This window comes from Cibotium barometz, chromosome 60, assembly GCF_041138505.1.
Source record: "Cibotium barometz isolate CiBa-2024 chromosome 60, ASM4113850v1, whole genome shotgun sequence".
Lineage (NCBI taxonomy): Eukaryota > Viridiplantae > Streptophyta > Polypodiopsida > Cyatheales > Cibotiaceae > Cibotium > Cibotium barometz.
The window spans coordinates 38,272,616-38,290,433 of NC_141105.1; positions in this window are offsets into that span (position 1 = coordinate 38,272,616).

A 17,818-nucleotide genomic window follows, 5' to 3' on the forward strand; every position below is an offset into this window, starting at 1 on the left:
TAAGTGTATCAACTCCTATATTTTCTTTTCCTAGAATGAATATAATTTCAAAATCACATTCATGTAGAATTTTGATCCACTATCTTTGCTTCATGTTTAGTAAAAATCCATTTCAAGCTCTTGTGATTAGTCACCAACTGAAATTTGTTGCCTGATAAATAATGTCTCCAAAGTTTGAAAGCATGAATCTCAATTGAGAAGTCATGAGTTGGACAACTCTTCTCGTATGGTCAAAGCTTCCTAGATCCATAAACTACAAGGTGACCATCCTGTATTAGAACACCACCAATGGCTTGTCCACTCACATCTACTACTACCTCAAAGGTTGAGAGTTGGAAAGTCTCAAAATGACTTTTAGCTTGTTAAACCCTGATGCTCTAAAGTCCATTTAAAAGGAAATTTCTTTTGGAGCATTCCAGTCTACCTTGGCATAATCTTTCACAAAAATATGGCACCAACTTGTTAGTCCCAAAAAATTTTAAACTTCACTAATTGACTTTAGGATTAGCTAATGGATGATGGTTTTAACCTTTTATAGGTCACCTTTTTTAGTCACCATAAATCCTAAGTAAATAAGCTTCTTGGTAAAGAATATGCACTTTCTTTTTCGAGCATAAAGCTGATTTTCCCATAATATCTCTAGTGCTTTCTAGAGTATTTCTCATGTTTGAACTCATTCTTAGAGTAAACAAGAATATCATCAAAGAATACTAGAATGAAATCATCTAGTTATTCTTGATATATATTAGACATTAATATGTTAAATTTAACTAGTACATTTGCCAATCCAAATAGCATGTTCATATTTGGAGAGTTGAAAGTAGTTTCAGGTATATCTTCTTCCTTAATCATGATTTGATAGTGCCCTGACTTTACATCTATCGTAGTGAAGTAACAGGCCCCATGAAGTCTATCAAGAAGCTTATCAATGTGAGGTATAGGGTACTTATTCTTGATAGTACACTCATTTTAAGCCCTTTGATAGTCTACACATAATCTAACTTAGGGAACCATCTTTCTTCATTATGACATGAAATAGCTCCCCATGGAGATACACTAGGTTGTATAAATCCTTGGTCTATGAGTTGTTTTAGTTGATCTTTCAAATTGATTACTTTAGGCACATACATTTTATAGGCTCTCTTTGCTATAGGACTCTAAGGTTGATTTCATGATCTACTTCACGGTGCGGCAGGAGAGTGGTGAGTTTAAATACATTAGCATAATCACTAAGCCAATTTGGTTCATATCCTTCACAAGGAGGGTCAGGCTTGTTGTGACACTATTATAGGCGGGTTGATTTTTTGATGTTTTTGAACATATAAAAAGTCCTGGAAAGCGTCGATATGCACATCGAAAAAAGTGTCGATACAAAACGTTGATATGCGTGTCGATATACACGTCAAAATGTTGGTCGATAAAACCGTCAAAGTAATGATATTTTTTGACCATGATTTTGATGCTTATTGGGACGTCGGTTTCGAATGCTGACAACAACGATCACTATTGTGACGACTCGTATTTCGATGTTAACAACGGTGTGTTTTTCGACTAAAATTTTGACACCTAGGTGAATATGGACTCTCATTTTTGTCCCTTAAAGATTTCCACACCTCCTCTCTCTAGAAAAATGGGCTCTGGTGAAATTTTTGCAAACCAACTCAAAAGTGAGCGGAGTTTGGACATTTGGAATCTACTCTTAGAGACCTTTCCAATGATATATAGCATGATAAGCAATTTTGAATATTCAAGAAGTCTCCAAATTGGTGATTCCAAAATTGCTTATCATGCTATATATCATTGGAAAGGTCTCTAAGAATAGATTTCAAATGTCCAAACTCCGCTCACTTTTGAATATTCAAAATTGCTTATCATGCTATATATCATTTGGAAAGGTCTCTAAGAGTAGATTTCAAATGTCCAAACTCCGCTCACTTTTGAGTTGGTTTGCAAAAATTTCACCATGAGCCCATTTTTCTACGGAGAGGAGGTGTGGAAATCCTTAAGGGGCAAAATTTCACCATGAGCCCATTTTTCTACAGAGAGGAGGTGTGGAAATCCTTAAGGGGAAAAATTGAGAGTCCATATTTCACCTAATGTACATTGGAAGTAGCTTGCCTAAACTTCGTTGAAGTAGTTACAATGGTAGAGAAATTCTTTCCAACAAGTTTCGTGATCATTCAATTGCACCTACTTATTCATGTGGTTGACGAGGTTTCTATCATATGTGTTGTTCATAGTCGTCGATGGATGTTTTTCCTCGAGAGATTTACGAAGACACTGAAAGGTTTTGTTCATCAAAAAGCTCGCCCTGAGGACAGTATGGCAATGGGATGGCTTGTTCAAGAATCTCTTGTATACATAACATAATTTCTTACTACGTCAGACCTAGATATGCCACGATTGTGGACACAAGAAGAGGATGATTGGCTCGTTGGGGAAGAGCCAAGGACAAGGGTCTCAAAGAACAATGGATATGGAATTGGGAGAGAAGATTAATAAATTTTGCATCCTCAACTCAAGTGCTATGGAGAAACGGATCTAGAGGTATAACATAGTAAAGAGGGAAAGAAACCCAGATCGTTTGAATTTTAAAAAGAGTTGAATAGATAGAGCATTGCCATACCCAAATTCACTTGCTCAACTTCTAGAATTTCCTTCTAATAGATAGCTTCAACAAAACATACAACAAGCAAAATAGAGTGGTGAGGTTCTAAGCGAGGAGGAGGAGGAGGAGGAGCTTGCATATGGTTGTGATTACCATGTAAGCGAGTTTTTATATGTACACAAGAAACCATAAGACATAGTCTTGTACAAGTTTTTGTTCTTGATACAATTTCATAATCTTCTTTTACTTGTAGTATCAAAATTTTGTGCACTTTGGTCATGCAGTCGTCACTTTTGAGTGAAGTGAATAGATAAGAAGAGAACAACATTTGATTGTGGTGCCAAAGAAAATTTCATACAAGAAAGTCATTCAAGTGCAAGTGATCTAAGTAGTGAAGTTGGCATGCTTGATTACTTGTGGACTGATACAAGACATTATCAAGGTTGGGTTCAGAAAGTTTTCTATGTTCATTTTTGATGTGAAGTGGTTCAAGGTAGTGACTCAAGGACCGCAAGCAACCATGCGTAGAGATAAGAGCAGATTTGTTTAAGTAGGCTCCACAAAGATATGGACAAACCAAAGGGACACATTTTTGCTACCAGAGCATTGTGAGTAGGTCACCTTCAAGGTGGACCTAAGAGATTATAGGTGGGTGTTTGTAATCCAAATTGATCCATGCAATAAACCAATATTTGAAGATATGGAAATTTTAGATGAAGTAGAGGTTGAGGAATCCACTCAAGAAGCACAAGAAACAGAAGAAGGATCAAATGAAGGTATAGTAATTCAACAATTACTAGCACTTGAACTAGAAGCAAACACAACAACTAATCCGGAATTCGAAGAAGAAATAGAAGAACAACTTTCAACACAACCACCTCTAATGCCTAAAATAGAAGAGGCCAATACGGAGGCTACACCTATTGACGAAGATGCAAATGGAGAGGTATTTCTAGAAATAGATGTATTCAGAGCCATGGATCTAGCTAAGGAGAGAGTCGATGATGAGCTATAATATCTTATTTCAATTTTATTTACCAAGAAATACTTGGTTTTTGTCAATGTTTTCTTTTTTTGCACACTTAATTTCTTTAAGAAGTTCAAAATAAAAAAATAAGTTTTCGATGCGCTTTTCGATGCTTATTCTGACTCTGTTTTTGACGCTTATTTGAACGTTTGATTTTGACGGATATTTCAATGTCAAATTTTGATGTTTATATCGATGGGTATTTCGACGGCGTGAAAGCCGTCGATACTAGGCATTGGAATTGGGTCATTCTGTAGTATTGTGAATTTGATGACATAAATAATATGTCCCTTCTTCAATCCCTTAAATCAATTGGGATATCTTTAGTACCTGTAAGGGTGAGTTGCCCTTGTAATTGAACCTTGGTGAAGAAATCATCCCTAAAAGTCACAATCCCTCGATTTCACAAAATATATGTTTGCTTTGTTAAGAGAGACAGTCCATTCCCAAGATTTCCTAGAGGTAGCACCTAAAATTTCTAAGAGGTTTCATTCTAGACAAGGGAGGTTTCAAGCCATTAATAAATATGCTAAAAAGTTGAGCGTTAGAACTATCGGAGGCACATTTGGAAAGTTGAATACATTCCTTATGGTAGACTTCCATGAGATAGTTCCTTCGTATTTAAGAAAAGAACTCATTCATCTTTGTATGACTATGGGGTGGAAGATGATAATGACTCTTTAATATCTCTTTAACCTGAGTCCAAGTGAGACAACCTTCGTTTAAACCTTGAGTTTGACAACCATCAATTATTGACATGGCCATCAAGCTTACCATGACACCTTATTGGATTTAGAGGAGTTCGAAGTATTCTTCCATAGAGGCTATCTATCCAATCTTCTAAATTTTCTTCCGTATTATGTTGATCTCTTGAGAAGGGTCCCAATTAAGATTTTTGGAGGAGATCTCTTAGAGCATTATCCATAGCTTCATTGCATTGGTTCATGGGAGTAGGACACCTTAGTCAAGGTGCAATAAATGTGGAAGATAAAAAGCATTTGTAGACGTACATAGCTCATATGATCTTTGGAGATACACTCATATATATATATGGTTTATCAACTTAAAAAAAGTAAGTACAACTACATTATTTCTAGGAGGCATAAACATCTCCTTACTTATATACAAAAGAGTTCACTCTCACTCAACTATATTCGATCCCCATGAGACGGTCTCATTGGATTTGAGTAGACAACATGATATTTATCAACACAAGATAGAAGGCTCTCAAGTTTTTGATGAACTCATCATTAGTTAAAGTGTTATCATTGACTGTATGATAGTAACTATGATATCAACATACTCAAATTTACAACACAATGCTAGGTTGGTGGTCGAATGAGGTGTAGATCCAAAAGAAACATAAGCAAGGCATGCTAATGCATCGTGTAGCCATGATCTTTTCCATATGGCATCTCATCATCCTCTAAAATAATTCTGCTCATACTAATGCATTGTGTAGCCATCATCTCTACCATATGGCATCTCATCGTCCTCTAAAATAATTTCACTTATATTCCTCCACCGCCTCCTATCTCATTTGCTTAGCTAACTCACTGGCAACTTCAAATAAAGTAGATCCAGAGATGATGGGGTTATGAGCATTTGGATCTGGGTGAACCATGGTGCCACCCTAATGAATGAAACAGCTTATTCCATTAGTTCAACCTATAGAAAAAGGGGAAAAAAATTAACTTTATTACTTATTTACAAGAACACCATATATAAAACAACTTGTCACAATATCGTATGTCATGCCACATCAGAAGCAAGTCTTTCTTCCTATCCCAATGATAATTCTCTTTAACCCCTCTGGAGGAATTGCTATCTTACTATGAGGTAGGTGTTGAAACATAAGTTCCACCTTATCCTTAAACTGCTATAGGGAGAAAGATTTGGGGTTCCATCTAAAACATAGGCCAAAACTAGTCTTCCTAGTCCATGTTTTTAACATAGAAGAAGGTTTTCTAACAAACCTTGATGATTTCCTAAGGGGAGAAATACTATACATTTAGTGTCAGTTGAGTTCTAGACTTCCTTCCATACATCATCCAAACTTGGAATACCATTAGGCTTTTTGGAGAATAAACCATGGGTGATAGCCCATTTATAAACTCTTTTTATGGCTATTCTATCATAACCATGGAGATAAGCCTAAGTATATTCATGTAACTCATCAAGTCGAGTCTGACAACCTTGAAGAATAGCCCCTTCCATGTCTTGCAAAAATGATAGACATAGTCTTCAGTTTCCCCTTAATTTATTTAATAAGATATGATATGATACCACCTGTGAGGCTTGCCTAGTTCCCCTCCAAACCCAAGGGGGTGTACTAGATTAGGGGATTTTTAAAAATATTAATCAGCTGAACCAAAATATCTTAGTCTAAAAAATTCACTGCTCCATTGGGGAAACGAGAGAGGAGACTCAACAAGTCTAGATCTTACCTTCCCCCTGTAATCCACTACCACCCTATCACTCTGTGCCGCCAGGATGGATTTATATGAATTTTCCTTGAGTTACTTGTATTACTTGGTTGAACAAACAATATTAAATGATTCAAATAGAGTAGCTTTCTTTATCTAAGCTTGCACTAGAGGTTAGGTCCTCTATTCCTATGCAAGATCATTAGTTTACCCAACACCAGATTTATCTTCAAATACCTTGGTTTATTACATCTATGGAATCAATACCCGAATGTTACATGAGATTTCTCATTCACCACTTTACAGACTCTTCTAGGAGTCATGGGTCGTGGCCTATTTTGAGGTTCACATCTTGAGATCTCGGCCTAGTTACATGGTGGGGACCTGAGGAGGAGGTTGGGTCAAGCGCCTCTCTACTTTTTCACTAAACTTATCAATGGTAGACTGGGATTACTATCTTGCACATGGTGAGTACTTTTCTTCTCTCAAATGGGAGGCCATTCCCACCCAAAATTCAACTTAAATCAAGACATAATACAAGCCATCACACCAATTCAATTATTAAATTTCCACATCTTAAGTTATCTTAGGTGGTTCCATCCATGGGACAATAGTCTCCAAGTGCAATTCAATAGGGGGATTATTTGCAGCCTTATTTTCCTTCTTAACTTGCATGCATGAGGAATCAACATCCCTTTCCCATAAGTTAACGAAATGACCTTAGATTATGATGATTGAGGAATTAGGAGCCTCAAGATCCTATGCAGATTGCACATGCCTAAGTCTTGTTCTTTTCTCACGGTATTCTATCTCCTAAGAAATTATTCTTAGTTGTTAACTCACTCGTGCTTTGTTCACTTCCTTTTCTCATGGTATTCTATCTCTCTCTTAAGAAATTATTCTTAGTTATTAACTCACACATGCTTTGTTCACTTTCTTTACTAGTCTTCTCAATAAATCCCTACAAATCCTTAAAGTAAAGAGAATCTTTCTTGTTAGCAATTGAAGATTTGAATCAGCTAGATACAGTAGCATAGGCATTTTTCCAAGATATATTATTTATTATGTACACACAATCAAAGAAAACAATTCACTTCTTGCTTTCAATCTTACATAGAAGAAAGAAGAATTACTTCCACTTGAACATCAAATTCTCGTAGCATCCTAGCTCCTAATCTAATCACTTAACCAATAATTAAACCATCATACATATGTACTTATTTTCATAGGTAATTAAACCATAATACATATATACCTATCTCATGATTAAACCTTTTCAAACATAGGCATTGATTTCTTAAGGCTTCCTAGGTATAGATAATGCATTTATGAGCATACACATGAATAGACATTATTGGCATAATCATATTCTATAAAATGTGTGCATGAACATACATATATAGAGAATGCATGTATGATCATAGGCATGCACATACATTGTTGGCATGATCCTACACATGTATAAACAATGTATGCATAAGCAAACATATTTATAGACATATAGAGACAATGTATATATGATCATAGGCATGCACAAACATTGCAGGCATGATTCACATTTGGGGCCTTGAATGCATAGCACATAATCTAGGGAAGAAGAAGCGGGTTATGATTGGGCTTATTTAGCCAACCATCAGGCAAGGTAATGAGTGAATTAGAGCAATAAAAGCTACAATATGGATGCCTCCCTCAAGCTGTCCACCATTAAAGCTGCGAAAGCAATCCAAGATTGCATGAAAAATAAAACTCTTCCAACCCACGATTACTTCCATTCCCCAATACCACCACTTACTTGGCTTAACATAGCAAGTGTATTTTCTTTAATTTAGCAAGTAGATGGGTAAGGGTTTGTTTCCCTTCACCTTGGATGAGGGTAGTGACATTTGTCATCACCCTAACAAGGTATTTTTCCCACTGAGTTATTATTATTTTTAGCAAGATTTAATTTTTAGTTACTTTTTGATATTTCAAGGCTCACATCAAGGTCAAGGGGCATGTTGAATTATCAAATAAATCTCTCTTACACTAGACATGACCATGGGTAGGGGCATGAGGATCGATTCCAAGTGAAGGAGAATATCCTTGACCAAGAGAAGGATAATCCCCTTGACTAAAATTTTAATTATTTTAACCAAGAAAAGCATGCCTTGATTGGTTCTAAGCGTCCAAGAGAAAATATTATTTTATTTACAGCCTATATCTTGGAAAGAAAAACCCTAATAAGGAAGTTATGAGTTTATTGGTCATCAATCAAGGTAATTACCTTAATCAAACTACCACTTACAATTACCAACAAATGTTTCACCCATTTGTTTTTGCATACAAATATAAAAATTTTGGATTCATTTATTTTTGTATATACAAAGAACAAACCCTTCCATAGAAACTCATGAAGTGGGGGCTTCCCATCAGATTTAGTCCCTTTCTAGAGATAAAAACCAAATCGATTTCATAGTTCACCTAGGACCCAATAATAATAAATATTTGTATTTAACTCACATGGCCTGGGTTCTGATTAATAATAAAAGATAGAGGAGAGGGGGGGTAAAGGTTACCTTACAAGATATTTAACCCTCATAGACCTGTGTTTATTTGATCCATGTTATCTTTTCCCTTACATGATACATGTGAATTTGCTAAATTTGCACCACCTATAGAACCACCAAATGATGTGTCAAAATTGCTAGCATATTGCCTCAACCTTAGATCTAACAATAGACCCAAGGCTAGAGGACTCTCTAGGTCCATTAAGCATAGGTGATTACTGCCTCCATTCATTTGCAGCGATATTATTGCTTACATTAGCCTCTATGGGATCCTTCACTAGAGTATACCACCTACTCATCTCTTAGAAACAACATTCCTCCTCATTTGCATCTCATGAGAGTAGTGGGGTTATGGCATCCTATAACCTTTCTACTCAAGGGAGTATACATTTTGCTACCTTAGGATCTAGTTTTCCTCTCACTTCATCTAGCACATGTACATAGGCAATGCAACCAAACACTTTTAAGTGTGCTAAATCTGGTTTTTTGAGGCTTCTGTTCATGCATCATGCCATGAACTATTGTAGTGGGGGTTCTATTCATAATATGAACTACTACTACTTCAGTCCAAAAATAATGAGGCATCTCTTTCTTATTCATCAATGCACAGGAAACTTCTGTAATATGCATGTTCTTTCTTTCTCAACCCCATTTTGTTGTGGGGTGTACCTACATGTGAGCTACCTCTTTATGAGTCCAAAAATAATGAGGCATCCCTTTCTTATTCATCAATGCACGGGCACCTTCTGTAATATGCATGTTTTTTCTTTCTCAACCCCATTTTGTTGTGGGGTGTACCTACATGTGAGTTGCCTCTTTAACCCTGCCACTTTATTGAGCTAGAGAGGTTGAGGTGAATGGCAAAGAAATTAGAGTGGAAATAGCATGGAATATGATTATTATGGTGGCAAATCAAGTCGTATAGCAAAGGAGTGGCTATAAAAAGTAGAACGACATTAAAAGTGGAAAGTTGCAGCAAGGGAACTATGCATCTTCAAGCAAGAAAACTGAAGATAGAAGTGAGCAGCTTTTTATGACGCAACATATGCTTAGTTCCATGACTACAAATTCAAGGAACCCTAGAAGCATATGATTAGTTCCATGAGCGCAAATTTAAGGAACCCTGGGAGATGTATGTTATGCTAATTCGAGTGCTTCTAATCACATAATTGGTCGTGAAGAGTGGTTTAGAGATATGTAGAAAATAGAAAAAATAGGAAAACGTGTGTGATAAAATTTCATATCCTATTGTGCATGTTGATAAGGTGCCACATAATGTTAGTTAGGTGACATTGTCTATGTACAAAGGAAAAATAAAGTATTTGGTTGATGTACTCATGTTCCAAACATTATAAAGAGCCTAGTGTGTGTTTGTTAGATAAATGGTTGAGTAGGGTTGTTACTCCTTTCTATACATTTTTATAATTCCTACCCTAGCTTATATACTTCACATTGTCTATGACCAAAGTCCCACTATTGTAATGAAATATGGCCTTATAAAGCTTGTATATATTTTGGGTACCCCATAAGTGTGGGAAGCCGAGCAAAGCCCACTTGTATATAAGTGACTTATGGGAGTTTATAAAGACACTTTTCATAATACAATCTACAATTGATCTCAAGCTTGGGAGATCCTTCCTTCTTGCATGTCTTGTTCCTTTCCTAATTCTTACATGCTTCCATGTTTATGTTTGTCATTATCTATCTCTTATCTATGGAGTCTTGTTGAGTTACTTGCTTACAGAGTGCTTGAGTGTGCGTGTGTGTGTGTGTGTTCTTGAGGTAAGCTTACTTGATTCTTGCTTGTGATTAACTAGACATGGAATGTGTGAGAGAGAGAGAGAGAGAGAGAGAGAGAGAGAGAGAGAGAGGAATCTTGCTAGCTTCTCCCTCATGAGACGGAGATCCAAGCATTGGATTAGGCTTCACCACCCTTGAGGTTTCCATTCCCATGTTCAATGTGCTTTCATGCTCTAGATGGGTTGTATTCCTTGGTGAAGCCAATGCTTGTTATTATGAAGCTACAACTTTCCTAAATAAGAGGCATCAATATCACGGAATAGAACTAGTACTAGAGTGGAATGGAAGCATTTTCTTGATCCATTGTTTGATATAGTTTTCCCATGAGTTGCAAAACTTGTGGTAGAGTGATTAAGTGTGGAGTTGAAGGTTTTTTTGAGTGATTAGGATAGAGGAATGTGATTAGATTGAGCTTTTCTCCTAACCCATAACCCTTCTTGTGTTTTTTATTGTTTTTTCTCATGGGTGAAGATGGATGGTTGAGTTGAGCTCCTCCTTGCAAGATTGAGGTTAGCAATCTTGTTTGTGAGGATTTTCCATTAACATCATAAACATTAGATTAGGTTAAATAGGCAATCTTGCTTGTGAGGCTTTTTCATTAACATCATAAACATTAGATTAGGTTAAATAGGCTAATGTAGAAATTTTTCCATTAGATTCAGAGTAAAAAGTGGCACATTTTTTTAATTATTTATTTAATTAATGTTTATAAGGTAGAATAATCACCTTGGAAATATTGTTAAGCTAGGTACCATGCAAATAATCATCTTGGAACCATTGCCAAGCTAGGTACCATGCAAAAAAAAAACCAAGAAAAAGACAAGAAAACAATTCGTAGCAAAGTGGAATCATTTTCCAATCGGATCGTTTCCAAGTCAGATGGTTTTGATACTACTGGTAGGATTGTTTCAGGTCAGAGTCTTCCGATCGAACCCTTGGAGTCAGATCATTCTCTGACCATAGCACAACATCTAGGATCATCTACTACTATGGCATATAACGAGCATTCCATAACAGTCATGAACATGGAAATCAGTACTAGTGTACCTGCTAAATCTGCAAGAAATATTTGCTAATAGTAATAATTGCACCCCAATCGAGGTGCCGTCGACCTAATACTAAAGCTTTTTGCTAGACAATCAAACTATTCCAATCCCTAAAGTACAATCATTCTATCCAAGTCTCGGATTGTGAGTCAACTTAAATCGTTACTCTCCAAGGGTAGAATAATCCAAAATCTAGAATCACTTACATGTGATCATTCCAATCCTACAAGTAGGATCACCAAGTTCTTGAATCGTTTCTAGTAGAAGCATTTTAGTGGAATCATTATGAGTGGAATCATTTTGTCTAGAATCATTTCTAGTAGAATCTTTTTTGACAGGAATCGTTTTCAAGGAATCATTTTTATAGGAATCGTTTTCAAGGAGAATTGTTAGAGGGGTGAATCACCCAAGTAGGATCATCAATCCTATTGAGACAAAATTCTAGAGGCATTAAAATTTTTAAAATATAGATAGTGCAAGGAATTTTGATCACCACCTTAGACGACCTAGACTTGTTAAACCCTAGGGAAAAACCCTAGGGTTTTTAAAATATAGATAGTGCAAGGAATTTTGATCACCACCTTAGACGACCTAGACTTGTTAAACCCTAGGGAAAAACCATAAAAAATTACCAAACTTCCTCAAAATATGAAAACATTAAAAAATCAAGAAAATTAGCTAAAAGAAAAACATTTAAAAACAAGAAAAGCATAAAACCCAAAAAATATCAAAAAACCAAGAAAAATCATAAAAAGATTAGCATGATAAGTACACATAGGGATCTAGATAGATCCATAAGGTCCCCCCAAGCTTCCCTTGGTCTGGAAACGCTACCATCAAACCACCAACATACTTCAATGAAGAGGGTAACACCTATCATCTTGAAGTTATCTAGTAAGCCATGGATACTAAAGAGTCTAGGAGGTAGAGGGGAGTCCTCTTGCCCATAGCTAACCAAGGACCTAAAGCTTCAAAAGCTAAAAAAGGAAGAAGTCCCCACGTAGAGAGGACTTCAAAACCTTGTAGTCCAGTGGTGGTGGCTGGACATGACTCCTTATCCCAACCTAATGATGAACCAATGTACAAACAAGAAGGTGAGACCCGACTTCCTTCCATTATAGACCTAATCGAAGAGGAGCATCAAGCTTCATTAGAGGAGGCCAGATCCATGCAAGTGGAATAAATGTCTCTTGAGGGAACCAAAAGTGCTACCCTTGTATAACCCATCATACATATTCACCTAGAACAAGGAGAAAATAGACTAGGAAGCTAGGAACATAGCATTGTAAGTATGCCTCTATGACTAGTGAGATACCAGTCTATGAATACCCCATGACATATACAATAGTTGTGCCTCTAGAAGCACAACGATAAATACTATTATTAGTAGGGGAACAAGTTTATAGGGTTGCAAAATCATCTTTTGGTGCACCAATATCTCCTAGATAAGAGCCAAAATATGTACTTGCCACCATGACTCTTGAACCTATCATTGAAGAAACAAAAGAAAGTTCTCATGCTCATATTCTTGAGGAAGCAAGCAGAGTTATTGACCATTCCATTGGTGGATAGACCACCAAAAGGAATGAGAATGGAAGATGACCATTACCATCATTCAAGGATGAGAGCCTCACAAAAAGATATCAAGGAAGACGTAGCTAGACCGCCAAGAGGAATGATAACAGAAAATGACCATGACCATCCAAGGATGAGAGCCTCACATAAAGATATCATGGAAGACGTAGAGTTAGCTTCTACCACAAAAAACCGAGTGAGGATGAAAAAGATACGATGCTAATTAGAACCTTGATTCCAGAGACCCTCGAAAGAGACCTTATCCCACTAGGGAAAGGAGAGCCAAATTGGAGAAAAATCCTAAGCCTTGAGCTTAATATCACCTCTCAATGTGAGTAAAATAAGGAGGAAGAGGTGAAGCCCACAAGGCTTTACAAGGAGACTATAGCTAGACTTGCTTTATTGGATATAGGAGCAGGAAGAAACTTAATGTCATATAAGACTTGGGTCTCACTAAGGAAACCTACCCTTGATCTCCGACCAAAGCTCTAGCACAAATAGTGTCGTCTTTATAATGAATGCCAAGGGATGTTAAAGCTCAAGTTCCACATCAACTCTTATCCCATAGAAGGTAGTTTTTATGTTATACATGTAGGTACAATGCTAGAAGAGATCACCCTTAGAAGGGGATGGATTGCCAAACATGACTATAGTATAAGGATGGCCACAATCAAAGCTAGCACAATAGATGGTGGGAATTCTTCTCACTCTAAAGGAGAATCAAGGCAGGTCTTTATCGAGATCCAAAAGATATTGGCATTACTATAAGTAGATCACATCGAGCCATCACATCGAGCCAGTAAGTGCAATTATTTGTAAACTCAAAGCCTCATCCAATCAACCCCCACTATATCCCTTAAAAATGATAATCAAGGAGTTAACATCCCAATCAAAGGAGGAAAAGCATTATGAAAAACTAAGGAGACACCTCAAGGGAAAACAAAGGCCAGCAACCAATTCTTCCAATCTTGCTACCTTGGTTTCTCATAAAGGCTCAAAGAACAAATGTAGCAAGTGTGGGTACCAAAGACACCAAGGAAGCCTAATCTTGTGAACGCAACAAACAACCAAATCTTGAGAACAAAAAACCTTAATAGATGTGGATTCTGAAGAAGAACATCCCTAAAATTCTAATGAAAGTTGACAATAAGCTAGTGTGGATCCCTAAGCCAAAGAGAAGCCAAAAGACAAACAGTAATCTAGCAACATAGGGATGGTTGACCACACAAAAGTCACTAATAGCCCAAGGATATTGTTGAGATTCAACCTCGATGTCAAATGCCAGCTGTGCTATGTGCTGGCATGTTAGGTAGGAACATGTGTGAGACATAAATGACCGCGTCCAGCTGGTTATAGTGTGTGGACATTAGCTAGGGTTAGCTGTGTGTGGACACAACACATAGTGTGTCTTGTGTATTATGGATTATGGCTTTATGCATTGTGTGAGAAGGGAGATGGCTTCCTTCTACAATTAGGGTTTGTAATATACATTAGGGTTTGCTCCTGTATGTGTGTCTCCTCTCCCTCTACCTATTTTTCATCATGGTATCAGAGCCTGGTGCTCTCTATTAGGGTTTATGAGTGAGTGAGAGAAGAGGGAGAAGAAGCTGTGAAGAAAATTTGTGAAGCTTGGAGCACACCAATTTCTATCAAATCTGAGAGCTTGGCCTACCGGGTAAGGACTACTAAACACCCTTGAGCGGATTGCAGGTGGTTCAAGCACAAACAAGCCAAGTTAGGGTTGCCCAAAGCAAAAGAAAATTCTGGTTTTTTGCAAGCTTTCCATTGGAGCTTAGAAGCGGCGATGTATGGTGAAAATAGATGCAATCTGGCAAAGAAACATGTATGTGACAAGGATTAATGTATTGGCAACTTATGTGCAAGCCCTACAGTGAATTTGGAGCAAGTATGATGCATTTGAATGATTAAAAATTTACTGTTTTTGAAGCTCTCACAAAATAGAGAAAAAGAGTCAATTGGTGGGTGGATGAAATTAGAGCAAGTTTTTGGCAAAAATCAAACAATTGATGGGTTACACACATGCCTTGGAGTGTTAGGCATCTACATATGCTTTCAATTACTACTACAATCCTTCCAAATCCTCTCAGGAGCAGACGGCGCAGCTCATACAGAGTATTTTTGTTGAAATTTTGCAAGAGGAGGTCAAATACAAGCTATTTGATTAGTTAACTTCAAAATTGGCTTAGAAAATTTGTGATTCACACACCCAAGGAGGTTGCTACATGATTGGTTGGAGCAATTATGATCTATGGAGCTGGAAATGAGCTGATTAAACAAGCTGTCTACTGTCATTAGTGAAACAAAGTGTGATTAATCGACTACTTACTCTCTCATCTTAAATAATTGGTCTAATTCCTTTTACATGGAGTTAGTGGACATCATTGCTAAGCTAATGAATACCGGGTCTCTTAATTTGGACAAGCATTGAAGAAATTAAAGCAATTCTACTACTGGTTTTACTAGTTTTTCTGTTTTTTTCTCAAAACAGAGAAGGGGGTTTGATAAAATTGGTATGTACGCATCTTGGTTGGTGTTGATATGCAACATTGAGCTTGTTTAGGTGTCAATGCAAGTTATCCACACTTGATTGAACCACTACATTGTAATTTGAAGCCTTGGAAAGTGTAAGATTCCTCCCCAGCCTCTCAAAATGTCCAGGATCTTCCCCTGTAATCAATCCCTCTTCAGAAATATAAAAGACTTGTTTCTAACTGTTTTAACCTAGAGAGAGAAAATATTCTAGAGAGAGAATATTCAGATTTTTAATATTTTTGGATAAAAAATTATCTCATCTTATTAAAATAAGTTCCCCTGAAACAGAAATTCAAAAAGAACTTTCCAATGTGCAATTGGAATTAATTGGAAATGGGTATAAAGGACCTTAGCCTAAGGGTCTAGATTTTCAAAAAAATTTGGATTATGGTCCAATTAAGGTTCCTATGGGCCAATAGCATCAATCCATGTGTAGGGAGGAGATAAATCCAATTTGTAAAAGAAGATACCCAAAAATGAGTAAATGCTCACATAAGATGAAGAGTTGAAAATGTACAAGGTTTATTAGTAAAAAACTATGAGCAATATTAAAAATATGAGATATTTTGGGTATCCAAAAATGAGTAAATGCTCACATAAGATGAAGAGTTGAAAATGTACAAGGTTTATTAGTAAAAAACTATGAGCAATATTAAAAATATGAGATATTTTGGGTATAATGATTCCATTTTGACACATATGTAAGGAAGGGGAGTTCTTTAAAGGAGGTGCATATTTCACATGCTTGAATGAGTTTTAAACTCATAAAAATTGAGATATTTCATCTCTCCTCTCTCCTCATTCAAGTCTAGTTCCAAAAAGTTAGCTTAACTGACCTAAAAATGGTCAAATATTGACCAAACTGATTTAGAAAATTCTAGAATCAGTTTGTTTGGTTAGGAGCTCAATTTTTCCTATAAATAGAAGCCTCCCCCTTGTTGAAAAATATATAGTGTTTATGCATCGTTACTCTACTCCACCTAAGCCAAGAACTGTGAATTCATTAATAATTCACTAGTTTTTGGAGCTTCCCTCTTTTTTCAATCCCCATTGGTGGCTCCATCAACATACTTAACCAATTGATTGGTTGGGGCCTCTACCGTGAACAAAGAATCAAGAAATTTGTAAGGTAATTAGTGAATTTTGATCATTTTCTATAAATTCTCAATGTTTCTCTCTTCTCAACCCCTCTCAAGCTTGAGAAGCTTAATTGGAATGGTTTTTGAATGCTATTGAAGTTAATTGATGAATGGTAGTGAAGAGTTACATAATTTGATGAATGCTATTGAAGTTAATTGATTAATGATAGTTAAGAATTACATAAATTTTCATTTATGCTTAATTCTAATGGTTTTTATGTAATTTCTCTCTCTCACTCAAGAAATGGTCATACTCATGACCCATTCTCAATCCAAATGAAGCTTTTCATAAAGCTTTTCCTTAATCCAAGATTAATCTATGCTTGAGGCCAAATTAATGGCTTTTTTCTATGCTTTTAGTTTATGTATTTCATGAATATTGATGATTCAATCCATTATGGATTAATGATCCAATTAGGGATCATTCTATTTATATCCTTAATGATAAGCTTTATCCCTTAGAAAATTTGAGATTTATCAGTCATAGCAGCGGAGCTATGGCAAAATTTTTATAAAAATTACGCATAAAATACTTTCATTCAAAGCATGAAAAGAGGACTTCCTACCATATTCTAGGAATTATCATCCTAGATTAATTGAAAGATATTCATTGTAATCATAGAGAAATTGATTTTTATATTATACATAATTGATTTTCATGCATAAAGGTATGCATAAAAGATTATTATTTTAACATAAAAGTGTTACTTTTATCATAATTAGATTTCATGCATAGACGTATGCATAAAAGATTATTATTTTAATGTAAAAGTATTACTTTTATCATATTTGAATTTCATGCATAGAGGTATGCATAAAAGATGATTATTTTATTACAAAAGTGTTACTTTTAGCATAATTGAATTTCATGTATAGAGGTATGCATAAAAGATGATTATTTTATTACAAAAGTGTTACTTTTAGCATAATTGGATTTCATGCATAGAGGTATGCATAAAAGATGATTATTTTATTGTAAAAGTGTTACTTTTATCATAATTGGATTTCATGCATAGAGGTATGCATAAAAGTTGATTATTTTATTATAAAAGTGTTACTTTTATCATATTTGGATTTCATGCATAGAGGTATGCATAA